Source organism: Dama dama, chromosome 2, assembly GCF_033118175.1.
Source record: "Dama dama isolate Ldn47 chromosome 2, ASM3311817v1, whole genome shotgun sequence".
NCBI classification, from domain to species: Eukaryota; Metazoa; Chordata; class Mammalia; order Artiodactyla; family Cervidae; genus Dama; species Dama dama.
This window is the reverse complement of record NC_083682.1, coordinates 46,944,494-46,965,263: the sequence shown is the minus strand read 5'-3', so window position 1 is coordinate 46,965,263 and position 20,770 is coordinate 46,944,494.

Below are 20,770 nucleotides of genomic sequence, written 5' to 3'. Positions count from 1 at the left end.
ACTCAGCAACAGTCACTTGCATAGAAACGGTGATCTGGTTTGCAACATCTTATTAAAAGAACAGACACTCAAGGATGAGTATATGAAAACCAGCTTTCCACACGAAAGGATATTTACAATGAAAAGAAGATTGTGTTTACATTTAACCTGATTCTAATGGCTGTGACAGGAGTTATCCATTAGAGCATATTTTCACCACTCAAAATACAGTTGCACCCCTAACACCTTCAAGGCTGTCCACACAGAAACGCAAAGCCTGCAGTGAACTGATCTGGTTCCACTGCCCATCTCTGAGGCTCTGAGATATGCCATCAGAGCAGTTATGGGGAGAAAGGTAAACCACTTCAGAGGGGTTTTCCCAAGTTTTCTTGTCCCTCCAAAAAATCATCTCCTTTTCAGAACCAGTAGTTTTTGTTTTATATTCGTCTAATCACATTATTTTAATTAAGCCACTGTCATAACCCCCTTTGGCACAATAAATTAACAATCTAGAGTCCAGCCCTAGAAACAACCAGGATTTTTCAAAAATGAGATCCTTCACTCTCTCCTCTCTTAGAAGACATCCATTTTATGCCAAGAGTTTATCAAACTCATTTTCAATACAACATTTCCTATCTCTGGGGATTTATGTTTTTATAAATCAAATAAGTTTAAGCATTATTCCTTAACAGAAGGAGAGAACAGAACAGTTTACTACATATTACATTCAATCTCCTGGGAATGTCTGCAGCAAAAAAGGAAAAAAAGTATAAGGGTAATATAAATGAAATAAATACCACTAAAAAAATTATAAATAACATGTCAATGTGGACTCCGGACTCAAAAAACAGGTGTGATTCTTAGTGCTATCTGAACCACCATCACATACAAAATATACAATTCAAAGCCCCAAACCAATTCTTGATGATCATTTTTTTTTTTAATCTTTAAGCCTTTAGTATGAGAAATGCATTGATCAGCATTTCCTAATCTGCTAGTTCCATAAATGTCAACATGCATTTCTTGGATAAAAGAAGTTGTGGAGTTACATAAATTGGGGCGAGGAGGGCTGCATGATGCACGACAGCGGTTCCTTGGACCCCGGATGGAGCAGATGAGCTAACTGCCTAAAGGTGGTCTCCCAAAGGTGTCTTCAATGAAAGTCTGGATTCCCACTCCCCAGATTTTGATTCACTGAGTCTTTGGAGCCTTGGAATTTGTGATCATGAGTTCAGATTTGGGAACTACAGCTATAACGCAGGTTGCAGGTCCAGAGTGGACATGGAAATTATACGTTACAGGGCTTCCCTGGTGGCTCAGTGGTAAAGAATTCACCTGCCAATGCAGGAGACATGGGTTTGATTCCTGATTCAGAGCTGTGACCGCTGAGCCCATGAGCCTCAGCTACTGAAGCCCCAGCGCCCTAGAGCTGTGTTCTGCAACGGGAGAAGCCACGGTGATGAAAGGGCGCACCCCGCAACCAGAGAAAAGCTCACGCAGCAACAAAGACCCAGCAAGTCAAAAATAAACAAACAAAATTATATTAAAAAAAATTAAAGGTTACAAAAAAGCATGTATAAGGAAACCCAGCTAACTTTCTTTAGCCCAATGTTTGCTAAACTCCTTTGACCAGGAAAACTTTCTGTCTTCTCCCTCCCCCTTCCCCATAGCTATTAACATTTTTCCATTTAATTAAACTCTGAAAGCACTGATACAGGCAAATGCTCTGTTTTCACAATCTTCACATTTTCAGAATCTCATTATATACATTTACATATTTATATATGAATTTATTAAATGACTTTCAGAAAAAGATTCCCATAATGCTTCCAAACCTGAGGTGGGATACCAAGGCTGTCTGTCACATTACCTGTCTGTAGCTCTTTGTCTATTTCTAGAAATCCTGGCCCAATATGGTATTTCTTCTCCCCCATGGGAAGTTATATGAGTTGGACTTTGCAAAGTACTTTACAAAATATTTTCAAAGTAAAGGTAGATAATTTCTGTTAAAGAAAAAGCTTTCTACCAGTGGCAGATGAGTTGGAATAACTCTTTCCCTCCAGTCACTCTGGGCCAACTTTGATCACAGGTGGGAGCTTTCGTATTAAATAAATACAAGTGTGTGTGTGTGTGTGTGTGTGTGTAGTCGCTCAGTCGTGTCCGACTCTTTGTGACCCTGTGGACTGTAGCCCACCAGGCTCCTGTGTCCATGGGCAAGGCAAGAATACTGGAGTGGGTTGCCATTAAATAAATGCAAAGAGAAGAATAAAGACTATTAGAATCAAGCCTCCCTGGTGGTTCAGTGGTAAAGAATCCACCTGCCAAGCAGGAGACACAGGTTTAATCCCTGAGTTCGGAAGATCCCTCGGAGAAGGAAATAGCAACTCACTCCAGTATTCTTGCCTAGAAAATCCCACGGACAGAGGAGCCTGGCGGGCTACGGTCCCTGGGGTAGCAAAAGAGTTGAACATGACTTAGCAGGAAACAATGACAGGGCTGAGGCCACTGAGGTGAAAGAACTCCCCAAGAGCAGTGGGTTAAAAGTAGTGACTGCATTTCTGACTTCGACGGGAGATTTCCTTCCACCATGTTCCCTGTATCCTTTAATTCTAGCAGTTTGAAGACATGGAAAGCCTTCAAAAAAGTTGTGAGCACTGAAGCAGCCTAAGGTCCCTCTAGCTAAGTCTCAAGTATATACTTACTAACAACCAGGGAGAAGCCACGTCAACGTCACCCAACCCTGCAAAGAGAGCGTGATATTCGGCAAACCTGTGAGCAGAGTGATTGACGGATTGCCCAACAAAGACTCCCCCACTTCTCCCTAAATCCCAAAGAACAAGCTCTTTCTCCACCACCAGCCCGCCCCTTCCCGCCAGTCTACTCTGACCTGCCACACCAGGCCACTTTCCTTTCCCATGCTAATGCAGTTCAAACAACCAAATCCTTTTGAGTTCCAAGCAAAATTGCCTACCTGGGGTCACTCAGCAATAAAAAGGCATAACAAAACTGCAACTAAAAAAAATTAAACTTTGTATCCTGCAAACAAAAGCATACAACTAAATCCAGAAAGAATGCCTGTGAGTCTCCATGCCCATGTTTGGAGGGAGTGGATGGAACCGCTTTGAAAGTGCATGTTTCTGGTCTTTTCATCCTTCAATTCTCCTTCATCCCCCTCCACATCCCTCTTTCCTTCCTTCCTTCCTTCCTTCCTACCTTCCTTTTCTCCTTTTTTCATCACTTCCTCCTTCCTCAGCATGGTCAGTCCTGAGGTCCCAATTCCTCCTCGGCCACCTCCTTAGTGACACAGCCAATACGCTCCATATTCCTAGGGTTGGCCAGGTGTCTGGTTCATCCCTTCTTTGTTCAAATCAAGCCACAGGTTTCCTGTTTCCCAGTCACCTGCCTCCAGAGTGGAGAAAGGGCAGAATGCGGGAAATGACTGCTCGAAAGTCACAGTGAGGTCACTACTGACCAGGGCACTCAGCTCAGCACACAGAAGCACCGGGCCCCTCAGGCTTTCCTTAACCTAGACCCATGGCCAAAAGTAGAGTTGATCTAAAGCCCAGTGAGTCCAAAGTGTGATCTAATCATTATTTCCTTCAACACACAGAGAAGGTGGGCACCATGCAATTCCAGCTCTAATTTATCCGGTATGCATTTTCAGCTTAATTTTGCAGTGATACTAGAAACAGATCAACAATTTGGTTATGTCCTTTGCTAAGACTAACTGAAGCAGTTAAATTGTGAAGTAGTCAAGAGGTGTGCGCTCAGTCACTTCAGTTGTGTCCAGCTCTTTGTGAGCTCACGGACTGTAGCCGGTCAGGCTCCTCTGTCCATGAAGTTTTCCAGGCAAGAAGACTGGAGTGGGTTGCCATGCCCTCCTCCAGGGGATCTTCCCCACCCAGGGATCAAACCCACACCTCTTATGTCTCCTGCTTTGCTGAGCAGGTTCCCATCCACTTGTGTCAGCTGGGAAGCCCATGTCAAGAGGTAAATCAATTCAATTTATTAACCATGGATAACTAGGGGCTTTTAAAAAGTATATTGAAAGGACCATGGTAAATAGAAAAACAGACATTTAGATTGCTTTTATAAACCAAAGCAGCTAATATATGCTGCTAAAATATGCCTTTCTATATACTTCTTCAATGACCAACAGCTACACTACGCCAACAAGCATGTTGTCCTAGGTTGCAGCCTATGTCTGAGAACTGAAACCTCTCTTTTTCATCTCAAAGAATTCTTCTACACTTACGGATCTCCAAGAGGAGTGTCTTCATTATTTCTTAAGGGATCTCTTCTTCCTATCCTTCTTTACATTCGTAATTCTGCTCTGTTCTAGGCATATCAGACAGCTGAAGACCCTACAGAGGCCTTTGGGGACCTCTTGGCCTAGCGTTGTCCATTCGTTTTTTACTTGGGAACACTTTTTCACTATAATGTATCATCACTGGAAACCCCTTAGGAAATCTTTTAATCATTTCATTCTTTTTGCACAGTACATTAAGAAGGACTTAAAGCATTTCACTTGAGATCAATATATTATTAAAGATATTATCATAAAGTTCATTTAATACAATTTAAATTACATTCATTATGTGTGAAAACAAATTTCACCTTTTCTTCCAATTAATAAGTGCTATTTCATTTACCTTGAGTGTAAGAAAAATAATCATTTGTATACAATTTAAATTTAAAGGATGATGCACATGTTAACATGCACATTGAGGCTCAACTGCACCATATTATGTCAAAATTTTTTTTAAAAATTGACTTTGTGATCTGATAGTTGAAATGTTTTCATCATATGCTTAACCCAGTTTTTTGGATAATTTTTATGAGCACACACATCTCAATAAATAACCATAGAGTGGATATGAATCATGTTTAATCTAAGTAAATGAAGAGCCATAGTGGATGGGGCAGGCACTGGGTCTTATATTTTTAGCACCTAATATACTATATAGGAACCCTGATCAACTCAGCTTGAAGATATGCTTAGAACAATCTTAAGGTTATTAGCAGGATTATCATTTTTATGCTTCTGGTCAGCTTATTTGTATTCCAACATCAGTTTTCTTGTTTCCTCTCTTCAACAAGAAGTTCATGAAGGTTATAAATTAAACTATCTATGTGTATTAGTTAGCTACGGCTGTAATAATAAAATACCACAGGATGAGTGTCTCAAACCACAGAAACTTATTTCTCACTGTTCTGGAGGCTGACAAGACCAAGACCAAAATAAAGGCAGCTTCGGTTCCTCGTGAGAACTCTCCTCCTAGCCTGCAGACAGCCAGCACCCTCTCTGTGTCCTCACGGGGAGAAAGCTCTGCTGTCTCTTCTCGCAGGGCACCAGGACCTCTGGGATGAGGGCCTCGCTCTTACAGCCTCCGTGAACCTTTCTCACCTCTCCATAGAGCCCATCTCCACAAACAGCCACACTGGGGTTACGGCTTCCACGTATACGTGTGCGGTGCGCACACAAATGCTCAGTCCCTAACAGGATGCTGGGGTGAAAACCAGCTAAGTATATCCAACGGTCAGAGCATCAGCCCGTAGCCGAGTGCGTCGGCTCTGAGCGCCGTCATCTGGCCGAGGACTGCACATGCGCCCAGGAAGCGCTCCGGCGGCCGCACGTGGAGCGGAAAGGCCTTGGGAAGGAGTGGGGAAGGCGAGCCAGCCGCCCGGGCAGGACAGGGAGCCGGCCGCGTGGTCCGACCGGCCCCGCTGCGGGAAGCCAGCGGAGGAATGGACCACGCCAGGGCCCCGCGTGCAGCTCCAGACTCTGGGGTCGTCACTTCCGGCTCCCCGGAGAAGGTCTGCAGGTTCCGTAGGACAGATTAGTGGGCCCTGCTGGTGGTGGTGTAGTCACAAGTCGTGTCTGACTCTTGAGACTCCACGGACTGTAGCCCGCCAGGCTCCTCTGCCCATGAGGTTTCCCAGGCGAAAATACTGGAGTAGGTTGCCACTCCCTTCGCCAGAGGATCTTCCTGACCCAGGGATCGAACCCATGTCCCCTGCATTGCGGGCGGATTCTTTACCGCTGAGCCACCTGGGAAGCCCTTCAATGGGCCCTACCCATCGACTCAGTCTCCAAAACTCCCACTAAGAAACTGTGAGTTAGGATGAAGGAAGTAAAACTTTTCCCCTTTAAACACAACATCTTCCCTTTAGTATACATATTACTTCTTGTTTCTTCTCAAAGTCTAATCACTAAAGAAAATCAGGTTATTTTGCTACTATCACGAGGTTGTTAAAGCAGATACATCCGCATGTTAGAGGAATATGCACCAACATTGGAGGAAACGTTTCCCAAGGCTCTTTGGCCCAAATTTTATAAAGTAATAAATAAAATAAACTGACTTAAATTGGGTATCCAAATATACACCCTTCCTTCATTTATGGCTCATGAGACAGATTGATAAAAACAGTTAGATTGCGGCACATATCACATGTCCTGAGCAGTAGCTATAAAAGGAAATATCACGAAAGAGATCTCCCTCTCCAAGAAAATACAGCCTACACTCCTACCAAAGAATCCCAATAAATCACCAGAGCTTAAGAAAATAAGGTGTAATCATACTTTTTTTTTCAATAGAACTCAACTGGTTTCCAACTGTACAAACTCCTCAGTGATGGAGAACCTGTTTTTGAGATTATGTTTCTTTAACCAAAGTTAAGCTTTTCTCCCAAGATAATAGGCATTTGATAGTTCCTATTACTTAAGTGGGCAAGTTTGAGAATCCTAAGTTATTTCAGCTCCTATCTGACTTCTGAACAAAAATGGAAAGTTTCCTCTAAATACACACAAAACGAGAGGCACAGTTGGTGATTTGTATTTATCAACATGTATTAACCCGCACTACAGTAATTGACCAATCAGTGTAAATGCTACATCTTGTTTAAATAGTCTCTAACTTTCCTCATTCTTACTACTCAAGTGCACTGCACTATAATTCTTAACTGGGTGAAAATGCAGCCTGCCAGAATGAAATATTCTTATTTTGCGACAAAACTACAACTCTTATTCCCAAAGTTTACAGAAATCATCAAAAATGGTGATGGCATGTACCCCACAATTCTTCACTGGTAAATAAAAAGTTTTAGATGAAAAGAAAAGAAACATCATGGAATCAAAGTTTTTTTTTTTTTTTTTCCTTTGAAGATACATAAATAGATATTCCATTAGTGGCCATAGATTGCCAAGATTATATTTCTTTCAGAGATTTTTTAAAAATTAGAGAGATCTAATAGATAAGCTAAAGAAGTCAAGCAAAAACTCTTCATTCCCATCTTCCCTCAAGAGTCAATTAGTTGAAGGCCTTAGAAATAGAACAATGAACGAATTCTTTGCAGCAGCAAATTACAGAAGCCCTTACCTTTTAGTCAGAGTAAGTGACAGATAACCAGCAGAATGGACTCAGCAGGCATGCCTGCAGTGCACATTTCTCAGCAGACTTTTTTCTGCAGCCCCCAAAGAACTGTGCATAAAGACTCCAGCCTGCCTGCTCCATCCTTCACTGTCTGAGATACCCACTCGCTGCCACGGTAACAAGAAAGGGTCGAACTAAGCAGCAATCTTAGTTTCTTAAGGACCTTTGTCCTGGAAGAAGAGAAGGGAAAAGAGCAAGGGCTGGGAAGAGGGAAAATGGAGATGAACAGAGTAATGACTTTCACGAAGGTGAAGAGGTGTTTGCCATAAACTAAATGCACAGCAACCAGCTTTCGAAGCTTGAATGGCTTTGCCTGCAAGTTTCTCAAAGAATCTGCCCCTTACCTCTGCCTCTTAAGGGAAGAAAAGTGTGTGTGTATGAGAGAGAGAGAGAGATAGTGTGTGTGTGTGTGTGTGTGTGTGTGTGTGTGTGTGTGTGTGTGTGTGTGTGTGTGTGTGTGTGCACTCTAGCAAGTGCATGCCAGTGCTTGGATGCCTGAACAAGGAAGGGGAGATGACTGAAGGGATGCGGGGGAGGGGAGGGCGAGAGCTAGGATGTGACCCACATATGGAATGAGCCTTAGAACAATGAGAGCAGGCCAGCCAAACCAGTGCACTCTGGGGCAGCAGTTTTCAAAACAAGGCTTCACAGCTTTGCAGGAAAGGGGGGGTGTGGGGAAACACAACACAAACCAGCTAATTGAAATAAGCAACTGGATACAAAATGCCCTGTCCCAATCACCAGCAAACTGGGACATGGCAGGCTCCTGGATTTCATTTTTCTGCAGCCTGTGGGTTATTTCCCCTTCTCACTAGAAAGCTTTCAGTCCCGAGGGTTTAGAATTCCAGAGGACCCAATTAACACCACACTTGGCTAGCTCCCTGGTATGATCAATATGAAATAAGCTGCCTTTTAGCATCTCCATAAAGTAACACAGCCCGGAAACTGGGTCTGTTGCTTTTTTATTTCCTCCGGAGAGTGACAGCCAAATTGGGGGCAGTGGAGGGGGGTTCAAAGGGGGAGCCACACACTATCAGGCAGTGAGTAAAGACAGAAAGGGTGTGATGACTCAGTTGGATACATTTAAGAACCTTAACTCTAACAGAGCTTCAGAGCTTTCGGCCAATGAAATCATCTCTGCTGTACCCTCAGGTCTTTGAAGGCTGCAGACAGTTACACATGCAAAGTTTTCTGAACTTTGACTCACAAAGGACTCTCATGATTACTGGCTTCTTCATAGCAGAATTCCAGTGTTCTCTCCAATGATTCATTCATATCCATTTTAGAGATCCTGACTTGGGCCCCTCAACACCCTTCATAGCAAGTCTGCCTTAGAAATGGTATTCTTTCTGGTTCTGACCCATTTGATTATCAAACAGCTGATTTTTTTTCCCCAAAGCCCAAAGATAAAACATCAAAACCAACATTGCTAAAGGCAACTCTTCTACACTGCTGGTGAGAATGTAAACTGGTGCAGCCACCATGGAGAACAGTGTGAAGATTCCTTTGAAAACTAAAAATAGAGCTACCATATGATCCAACAATCCCACTCCCAGGCATATATCTGGAGAAAACCATGCTTTGAAAAGATGCAAGTACCGCAAATAGATATGTTGCAGCACTGTTTGTAATAGCCAAGACATGGAAGCAACCTATGTATCCACTGACAGACAAATAGATAAAGAAGATGTGGTATGTGAATACAATGGAATATCACTCAGACATAAAGCAGAATGAAACGCCATCTGCAGCAACGTGGATGGACCTGGAGATGGCCACGCTGAGTGAAGGAAGTCAGAGAAGGACAAACATCACATGATGTCAGTTATTTACGGAGATAAAATATGACACACAGGAACTTATCTAAGGAAAAAGAACAGTTTCACAGTCACAGCAAACAAACTTAAGGTTACCCAAGGGGAATGGGGTTGGGGAGGGGTAAATTAGGAGTGCAGGATTAGAAGATACAAACTACTATATATAAAATAATCAACAAGGTCCTACTGGATAGCAGAGGGAACTATATTCAATATCCTGTAATAAACCATGATGGAAAATAATAAGAAAAAGAAATATATATATATATATATATATATATATATATCTGACTCACTTTGCTATATATATACCAGAAATCAGCACAGCATTGCAAACTAACTACTTCAATTAAAAACTGCTAGATATAAAATTAGGAACCATTGTCAGTGAGGGTTCCAATCCATCAGCTCTTCACTTAGTAATATTTTACTTCTAGCACAACTCGTTTAATTTGTAATTTCAAATTCTTTCTTCTGTCCTCTGGTTACTCTGAAAACCCAGATATTTAACCAACTCATGAGAGAAAGAGAGAGGACAGCAGTAAAACTTTCAGAAAGTACACACACACCCCCAACTGTAAAGTTCAGGAGAGAAAGCAACTTCAAAATAAGTACCTGTGTCTTGTGTTACAATTCTAATCTTCTGATTTCAGAAGTGCGTGACCGGAAAGATAAACTGTCCGTGGTAAACTCAGGGTTGGAACACCTAGGTCTATACCCAGCTTTAAAAAAATCACTCTGATAAAACCGATCAAATTTCCATAAGAATAAGCTCAATTTAAAATGTTCATAGAGAAGAGGTCCTTAGTCTGCATGTGTTACAGAAGATCTTAAAGAGTTAAATCACAGAATATGAAAACCTGTGCTTAAATGGTTTTTAATGACACCAGCTGAGGAGGGAAATAAAATTAGTAAGTGGCGGGAATGAGGAGCTGTCAACACCAGTCCCAAACTCAGGCTCCTTGGCTTGATCCTCTATTTCATTTAACACAGATTTCTACATGCGGATGATTGGCCTCTTCCTGTGAGGTCTGGTCCTTGAAAATCTGGGCTGTGAGCGTATTTGAGAGACGTGATGAGGTGGGATGAGCTGACGGCTGGGCTGGGGGTGGGATTTACAAGTGTCAGCTGTGCCTCTAAGTCAATTCACGGCATGTTGCTTCTCCGGGTCCAAACTGCGCTCCTTTGGGCAGTGACCTTTCAGACGCAGCAAAGCTGATCTTCCAACCAAAGGTGACTGCTGACAAGGGTGCTTTTCATTTGCATTTGCTTTTATTTGATTCTATCTTTGCCTAGTCGAATAGTGAATCAAAATACTTGATTCCAGCTTCCGTTTGACGTTGTTTTCTTCTGGGCTGTTTGGAAATGTGAGTCAGGATGTAAATGGACTGTGTCATCTTGTGCGGGGCTGCCTCAGGCAAAATAACTCCCAGGAAGCAGGAACATTTCAGGTATTGTGTAGCCTGTTACACCAGGTGCAGGACCCTCTTTAAAAAACAAATATAAAACTATGAATTCAAAACTGTCAGTCAAGAGGGAGGGGATATATATACAAAATTATGGCTGATTTGAATTGTTGTATGGCAGAAACCAACACAACATTATATAGCAATTATCCCCCAATTTTAAAAAAATTTAAAGATATCATGCAAAAAACACTTTTAATTAAAAAAATTAAGTTAGAGGTTTTTCGAAGAGGTCCCTGAGAGTGAAGGGTTCTAAAGCTGAAGCTTCAATGACTTCATGGTCAATATGCTCTATTATCATTGGGATCTCATTAAGAACAGCCCATGGGTGGGAAAACCTGGACCGTCCCTCCTCTCTTCAGTAGAACTTTGAGTATCCTCTCTTATCGGTGATGATGAGAGGAGAGAGCAACAAGCTAAAAAATGTAGTCTGAATTTTCAAGTAAAATCATAACACCAAAGGGGTGTCTACATGTGCTTTAATTTTCTTAGAAGAGGGACTAGGTATATGCAGAGACAGGATATGAAGGAATCAATGAATCCATTAGCTCAATGAAGCTTAATGTCTCCTAAAAAAAGAAAAATTTTGTTTTTTTTTTATTTCAAATTTATAAAACAGTTGAAAAACTAGCACAGTGTTCCCATGTACCTGTCACTCAGCTTTCCTAGATCTCACATCTTATACAATCATATAACAATTAAAGGAAATTAACACTGATGCTACACTACTAACAGAGCAACAGACTACTCAGTTTTTGCCTGTTGTCATAGGTATGTCCCTTTGCTGGTTCAGAATCCAACTCAGGGGCTCACTGCACTTAGCTGTCCTGTGTCCTTACTCCTTAAATCTGTGTCCTATGTACAAACCTGTGACATTTCCTCAGCAACCATCACTGAGACATTTGAAAAGTATGCTGTAGAATGTCCCTCAATTTGAGTTTACATCATGCCTTCTCATGACTAACTCAGGGTGTGCATTTTTGGAAAGAATACCATAGCGGGATGTTGTCCTTTCTCCTGCATCAGACCAAGCATTACATGATACTGATATGTCATGTAAAACTAACTGTGATCATCTGGTTAAGGTTGTGGCTGCTAGGGTTCTCCACTCTAGAATTACTATTTTCCCTTTTTAATGTAAACATCTCTCATAGGGAGATACTGTGGGAACATGCAAATATCCCCTTTCTCATCATACATTCATGCACTACTTTTAAACCCAGTGATGATTCTTATCTGTGACGATTATTGATGTGACATTTGTCAAAGGATGATTTTCTATTTATATTATTCCTTCTACATTTATGAATTAGAATTCTACAGTAAGAAGGTACTGTCCCTTCTAAAACAGGGACTTTTAAAAGAAAAAAATTATAAAAGTGTAATTACTCCCTAAACAACCTAGTTGATTTATATTACACACACATACACACACATATAATAGCACCTCTCTGGACCACCTGAATTTTGGATGATGGGAAATCTCTGAAGCCTTCGCTTTCAGCATTCTGTTGGCATTTCAATATCTTTCAGCAGCTCCACTGCGGAGAAGGAGAGGGTAGAAGACACAAGGAAAGGACAGAGAAATGCCAATGGTTTCCATTAGCAACTGAGGCTTATAATGAGAGATCTTTGAAACAAATGGACAACTTCTCCTACAAAGGTCTAGCAAGCAAACTTAGCCAATATGTCCCATTTATGTCCTTTTTCCAGTCCAGAGTTGAATTCTGAAACTCACACCGCATTTAGTTGTCATGCCTGGGTTGGCCTGATCCATTTAAAAGATTATTCCCGCCTAGCATATGTGCCCACCCTGCCAAAAACGCACAATGGCCTACATGTGATACCTCAGGTCTCCTGACCACAGCTCCGGGTCCACCCCGGATCCCCACATCTGTGCGACGTCCAGGACGTGCCTCGACCTACCTCTTGCAGCTCTACGAAAGAGCAGGCTTCTCTGAGTCCCCGACGGAAGTTGTCCCCTTTCATTCTTCAAATAACGCCCGTGCAGAACAGGACAGACCTCATCTTTCCGACCCGGCTGTGTCCTGATCAGAGACAGGAGCCAGACACTCGTCCTCTTTGCCCCTCCACGTCTACAAACAATTGAGAGACAACCACAGTGCTGACTGACCTGACGGGCTTTTCGACTGAAACTTCAGTCATGCAAACTATACACACACAGAAGAAAACTCAGCCAAGAGGAAATTCGAGAGCAAGAGTAGGTAGTCATTCTAGAAAGAGGTGACCATCCTATGACCAAAACTGGGGCGCCCTCTCACCCCGTGTACGTGTCTTCCCATTCTTTCTCCCAACACCTATAAAGGAGACATACAGGCCCTGAGGTTTGGGCCTGTACTAAACCCCATCAGAAAGACCAAGAAGAGGACTGAGAAGTAACTGTTTTCTAGAGAAATTAGTCTGTCACTGACACGTAGACCCAAGAGGAACCCTGATTCATCAGGCAGAAAGAAAGGTAGAGGTCAACAAAGAAGTCACCCAGCCCCCTCCTGAGCACCCATGGAGGTATCATGGCTCACTCCTCAAGCCAAAGCACCAGAGAACCACCTGGAGAGGATTAAGGAAGGAAAAGTCTTCTGGGGAAAAGGTGAGAGAGTGACTTGAAAACCACATCACACAGCTCCCTTACTTTATAGGTACACACTCTACAAACCTTTAAAATCAATAGAACACCAAGCAGTGTGTCATCAAACCCTATGGACCCTCCATCAAAACCTCTACATAACCACGTGACTGCTAAAACAAGCTTCTATATGGATTATATTAATAGGATGGAAAACCCTCTAAATTACATTTTAATGGGCTGTCAAAACATTCTCTAGGTTTTCAACACCAGGTGCTACATTTTCATCTAACATGAAATGATTATGTGATGAGGTGAAGCCAGTCCACCCCCTGCTATGATACCATGGCTTCTCTGACTATTCATCTCAAGAAACAAATGTTTCATAAGGGGAAAAAATTAAAGAGCTAGTTCAGTACCTAGGCTCTGTTACTAGAATTCTAAGCTAAACCATACAAATATTGTTCTTAAAACCACTTATATGGTGAGAATTTCAAAGACCATCTAGACTCTATAAGAGCAAATTACAGAAGCAATGCCTACCACTTGGTTCAAGTTCTTCAGTTCCCAAGGTGATTCAGACAGTTAGTCCCTTTAACTATGCTAGTAAAATATTCCAATGGCAGCTTTAAGAGTTGGAAAACTAAGCACTCTCAGATGTGAACCTTTGGAAGTTACTCACAAGATACAACCACATGGGCTGGTGCATGAGACAGAGATCTCTATTCAACAAATGGGCAAATAACCCCATCACCACATAATTAAAAGAGGGAAAACAGAAGCAAAAATAACACAACAGAATTTTAAAACTATCACCAATCCTAATTTTAAAATAAATTTTATCTTCAAAGTAGTAAATTCCTTGTGAAACTGATTTTCATAAAGGGAAATCCATGCATTAAGCCAGGTGGTACTAATGGTAAAGAACACATCTGACCCAAGAGAAGTGGGTTCACGATCCCTGAGTCGGGAAGATCCCCTGGAGAAGGGAATGGCAACCCACCCCAGTATTCTTGCCTGGAGAATTCCATGAACAGAGGAACCTGGCGGGCTACAGTCCATGAAGTCACAGAGTCAGGCACCACTGAGCAACTAACACTTTCGCACATTGAGAATCAGCACAAACTTAAAATTATACAGGGATCTCAGTCCTTCCCAGTCATTGGCATGGACCAAGCATCCATGAACAAATGACACTCCAGTAGAAGCTAAACATCTCTGATCCAAATTGCAAACATCCCAGAGAGGCCAGCACCCCTGTGACTCACAACCAACTTCTCCACAAGCACCCACTCCATTCATTGGCTGTTGCACTAAAATAGAAGATGACAAACCCTGAATCCCTGCTTATTTCCACCCTTGTTATTAAGTAAATACCATTTTTGTGAATAAAATGAAACTAAATCCACATGCACAAAATGACTTCTTCCCTTTCTTCAAAATCTTATTAACATAACACTGCCAGAAAATTAATCAACACAATTGTTAAATGATTAATAAAAATAGTGATTATACTAATACATTCCAACTTGAGACTATTTCTCATTCAGAATCAATCTATGAGCTCTGTTTGGATTTTCCTACCAGCCTGAGGGAAAAAAAAATGTTTATAAATGTAGAGACTGTAAATGCAGCGCCTTCTGTGCCACTATAGAAGTTAGATAACAGTCCACAAAGGGGTGATTTCTACCAATTGGTATTAGCAAATTTTTCTTCTTTTCCCTAAATTAAGTTCAATATACATATAAATGGCACTGAACCTGAAAGAAAAAAAGGAAATAAAACAACCTTTTCAATAACAACCCCTACATGAGAAAAGGTTAGATAGATAATTACAATTTACATCTACACAATAAACGGCCGGAGTTCTTCAGCTGATTAAATGCTACTCTAGTTCATAATATAGCCATGCTGCAGACAAAGGCCAATTCTTTCCCTTAGAATTTCAGTTTCTGTGACATGAAACCAGCAGGAGGTTTGAATATTATCCCACAGTATTTTTTTCATTTATTTATTTTTAATTAGAGGATAATTACTTTACTATACTGTGATGGTTTCTGCCATACGTCAGCATGAATCAGTCATAAGTATACATATATCCTCTCCCTCTTGAACTTCCCTCCCAATTCTCACCCCATCCCACCCCTCTAGATTTTCACCAAGCAGGGGATTTGAGCTCCCTGCATCAGACAGCAAATTCCCCCTGGCTATCTATTTTACACATGGTGATACATGTTTCAGTATTACTCTCTCAATTTGTCCCACCCTCTCCTCCCCCTATGTGTCCACAAGTCTGTTCTTTATGTCTGTGTCTCCACTACTGCCCTGCAAATAGGTCCATTAGTACCATCTTTCTAGATTCCATGTATTAATGTATTGATATTTGTTTTTCTCTTTCTGCTTTACTTCACTCTGTACAATAGGCTCTAGGTCACCCACCTCATTAGAACTGACTAAAATGTGTTCCTTTTTATGGCTGAGTAATATTCCATTGTGTATATGTACCACAACTTCTTCATCCATTCATCTGTCTATGGACAGCTAGGTTCATATTCTAGATATTGTAAATAGCGCTGCACTGAACAATGGGAGGGAAGCAGGTGTCTTTTTCAATTATGGCTTCCTTAGGCTATAGGCCCACAGTGGGATAGTCGGTCAGATGGTGGTTTTACAGGAATTTTCATACTGTTCTCCATAGTGGCTGTATCAATTTGCATTCCCGGCTCCCTTTTCTTTGCACTCTCTCCAGAATTTTCTGTTTGTAGATTTTTTGATAATGGCCATTCTGACTGGTGTGAGGTGATACTTCATTGTAGTTTTGATTTACATTTCTCTAACAATAAGTCATGTTGAGCACCTTTTCATGTGTTTATTACCATCTATATGACTTCTTTGGAGAAATGTCTGTTTAGGTCTTCTGCTCACTTTTTAATTCTTTTAATTAGTCCTTTAATTTTTATCCCATAGTATTTTAAATCTCATGGGAAAATATTTCCATCTTTTGTTAGTCTCTACCTCTTAAGCTAATGATCATTAATGAGAAATAAGGCAACTGCACACTCTTACGGGGAGATAGTTATATATACAGTTAATCCCTGAACAAACATGGGTTTGAACTGTGTAGGTCCACTTATACATGATTTTTTTAGGAAGGCCAGAGGGTCAACTATACATATTTTTGTGTGGGTGTGTGCACACACGTGCACATCTCCATCCCTAAAGCAGAGATTACAGGAGTTAATACCCTGACATTTCATTAGGACATGTCAGTGGAATTCTAGAAGGTTCTGCAGAGTTAGGCTGTACCCTGAATTATTCAAGGCTTCTATGGACCCTTTAGAAAGAGGTGGGGGATGTAGCTTAATGTAAAACACACACACACACACATACTCGACCTAGTATAAGGCATACAAAGACCATCCAGTTATGACATCTGACACTTCAATCATTCTGATTCCCATGCTCCCCTGTAATAACTGTAGGAAATTACAAGCTCACCTGGAGCAGAGGAACAATAATAACAGCTTAACTGGCTGCTCTGAGTCCCAAGGCTGAGAACAGTAGGTATAACTGTCTCCACTGGAGAGAGAGATGGACTGGCCAGCCAGCAAAGCTAGTTCCACACCTTTAACCCACTCCCTGCCTTCAGACTATGAAGAAGAGGGTGGTTAAGGTAAGGGTGACTGGCTGGCCCAGAACTGGGGTATTCTATGTCTATTCCACTTTTATCTTACTGAAAAAAGCAGATTCTATGGGGTGGAGGGCGAGGGGTGTGCGCGCAGCCACCCCCACCCAAGTGGACGAGGCTCCGTGCCTACAGGACACTCGAGTGGTTGGAACCCCAGGATTTCCCAGTCACAGCTCTATCCCCCATGGCGCTCTCTCCTTTGCCATCCTCTCCTCTTCCTTCAACTCCATGATCTTATTTTCCTTTGGAACAGTCATTAAAGAAAGAAGAAAAAAAATTACCACTGTCGCAACAGTGAAGTGTCTGCCTACAATGCGGGAGACCCGGTTTCAATCTCTGCGTGGGGACGATCCCCTGGAGAAGGGCATGGCAACCCACTCCAGTACTCTTGCCTGGAAAATCCCATGGACGGAGGAGCCTGGTAGGCTGTAGTCCATGAGGTTGCAGAGAGCTGGACAAGACTGAGCGACTTCACTTTCAGTTTCTTTTCTCACGAATGTAACTCACATATCAGGGTGGGCAGCTGACTTGATGGAGACAGACAGTTGAAAAAGACAAAAGAGATCAGAGCAAACCCTGACCCCGGAATGCCAGGCCCCAAAAGCACGTGAGTGGAGGATCCAGGACCCCATGAATGTCTGTGCAGCACCTGCTGAAAACAACCCCTGAAAAGTCAGCAGCCTAGAGCCAAATGTGGTCAAGGATAACATGCCATCTTGCTGTGCTTATCTTCAAGGTGCCAGAAAATTCCAGCCAGCCCAGAGAAAGAAGAACGCACTATGAAAATCTGTCGAGAGCTCGTTGTTAAATAATAAAAATGTATGTTGGACCAAAAATGCAAACTAAGTAAAATGGGAACCAGATGCCCTTCATGGATTAGACAAACACATGATGAAGGCTCTCAACAGGTCAGGCACTCTTCGAGGTGAGAGTGATCCGGCAATGAATAAGACACACCACATCCCCACTCTTAGCTTCAGTTAGGAGCAACAGACATAAGCAATCAAGGACAAGGACCTACTATGTAGCACAGGGAAATCTACTCAATAACTTATAACAACCTGTAATGCAAAAGAATCTGAAAATGATGGTTAGATAGCATCACCAACTCAATGAATGTGAGTTGAGCAAACTCTGGGAGGCGGTGAAGGACAGGGAAGCCTGGTATGCCGCAGTCCATAGGGTCGCAAAGTCGGACACAACTTAGCTACTGAACAACATATACGTGTGTGTGTGTGTGTGTGTGTGTGTGTGTGTACACACAATCACTTTTCTACACACCTGAAACTAACACATCAACCATTCTTCAATTTTAAAAAAGCAATTACAAAATAATTTCACACAGTGATGTCTGCTACAAAGACAACACACCTTGACAAAGTGATAAAGAGAAACCTGGATGAAGGGGAGGGTCTGTTTTATAGAAGAGGGCCTCTAAAAGGTCAGGACAGGCCTCTCTGAGACTGAGTCATCAGTTCAGAGATCTGGGCCAAACACAAAGGCCCGCAGTCATGGTGAGGCTGCATGCCTGTGAATTTTCATTAAGCTCCTACTCTTCACAAAAGTGAACTCGACAAAGCCCTTGCCTTTGAAGGCTCCATGGTGCAGTGGGGGAGACATAGAGACACAATAAGTGTACCCCAAACTGCCACCCAAACCCCAATGGTAAAAGTCCATGAAAATTTCTAAACAGTTACCTTCAACCATGACCTTGACTGAAGAACTGGATTTTGCCACCAGACCTGCTAGAAACAACATTCTGGGCCCAGGAAATATGGTGTGGGAAAGAACAATGGCCTGGGAAGGCATGACATGTCTATGAATGATGTCTGCATCCTACAGAGATTATTCTTATGGCATGGAAGCACTTAATTGTTCCATGTCTTCCCCCGCTTGCTAGAACGCACATTCTTCAACAGCAAACTTACTCATTTTGAGTCATTATCCTTTGGCACTCTGTACTGGATGAAGAGTAAAAAGATAGGTTCACGGCAGTTTGTGAAGGTCGGAAGGTGAAGGCTGGGGGGAGCTGAACTTCTTTCTGCAGGTATGGGGGCCATTAAAGGTTTTGCAATTCACAAGAAAACCTCAAGGATGACAGCCATGAGCTTAACCTACCAGTGAACTCAGAAACCTGCCCTTATAAAGCCGTATATACTGGTCGTGCTGGCAGGGCGCTGCTGATGTTGTTTAAATGAAGATATGGCTTTTTGTGTCCTTCACTGAAGAGACATATATTAATTACAGTGCTTTTTAAGGCATGAAACATGGTTTTAAAAGCTTGATAATCTCTTCTACTAAGGGTCTCCTGCTGTGATTGTCAAACCTAAGTCTTCACCCCCTTCCCTGGGAGCCGCCCCTCTGCCATCACCTGGCTCCACACCGAATCAGTCAGCCCACATGAATTTATCATCTTCCTCCTCTACACACAGCAAGGAGCATCATGAGAGATAACCTCCTTCATACATCAGAACTGTAAAGCGGTCTTAATGGCCTTTGAATAGAGGAAGAAAGTTTATGGCATTTTTGCTCCTACTGTACTTGATTATCAGTCCAACTCTTTCATCTCACCTTACAGATCTAGTCCAACCCAGGTAACTTGGTTGGTTCCTGGAAGAGCTCAAATGTCCACTTGGGTTTCCTGGCTTCACGTCATCAAGGGATCATGCCTTGTCCTTCTTAGGTACTTCAAAGGTTGCCTAACATAAGGGCTCAGAACTTAAAAGCTCAGTGTATTTCCTCAGATTAATTAATTCACCCTATAGGAGTTTAGTCACTCAGTTGTGTCTGACTCTTTGTGACCTCATGAACTGTAACCTACTAGGCTCCTCTGTCCATGGGATTTCCCAGGCAAGAATACTGGATTGGGTTGCCACTCCCTTCTGCAGGGGGTCTTCCCAACCCAAGGATTGAACACGCGTCTCCTGCCTTACAGGTGGATTCTTTACTGTCTGAGTCACCAGGGAAGCCCTATGCCCATTCTAATATACCCTATGCCCCACCATTATAACAACTCTCATGTCTGTGCCCAGCGTACCTCTCCAATCTCTACTCCCTTTTCAGATCTCAGCCAGATGTCAGGGCATCAGGCTCACGAAAGTCCTAAAGCCATAGCGAGCTGGCCCCCTATGGCATAACTCTGTTCACCAGCAGGAGCTCTGGCATGGCAACATATGCAACATTTGGCCGACCAGAAATAACCCAAACGTGGCCACACATCTCTGAGCATACAAGGCACTCAGATCAGATAAGTGTCTGAAGTTCAATACAAATGAAGCAGACATGGGCGAAGCCCAGCTGATAAAATAGATCCGTTCCCCCAAGAGACCCATCCCAATCATGCAAAGGTACCAGGGAGTTCCACTGATCAGGTTCAGATTCAAACTGGACATCCTAAGTTTCCCAATCTCACTTATTCCCTGACAAGTTCAATAATTTGTTGGGGATGAAAATCTTTAGCTATTTAGTCTGCATGGAGTTTCCTGGCTTAGAGATAAAAATTAAAAAGGAACTTAGTGACTATTTCTAATAGTATAATGGATAATCACAAGCAAAATAATGGAAGGGTAGTTGTCCAGATCAAAGATGTTGAACCAAATTCAGATCATCAGAGAAAATGTGAAACTTCAATAAGTATGATGAATGTCCCTTCCACTTATGCTAGCAGTTTTAATTCAAATTACTTGTTAATGATCTACCATCACCTCATTTTACAAAACACTAGTTTGGAAATTAGAAGTTAAGATGCATAAAGGAGACATCAGGGGTACAAAGAGAAACCAGAAACCCAACAAGAGGGAACG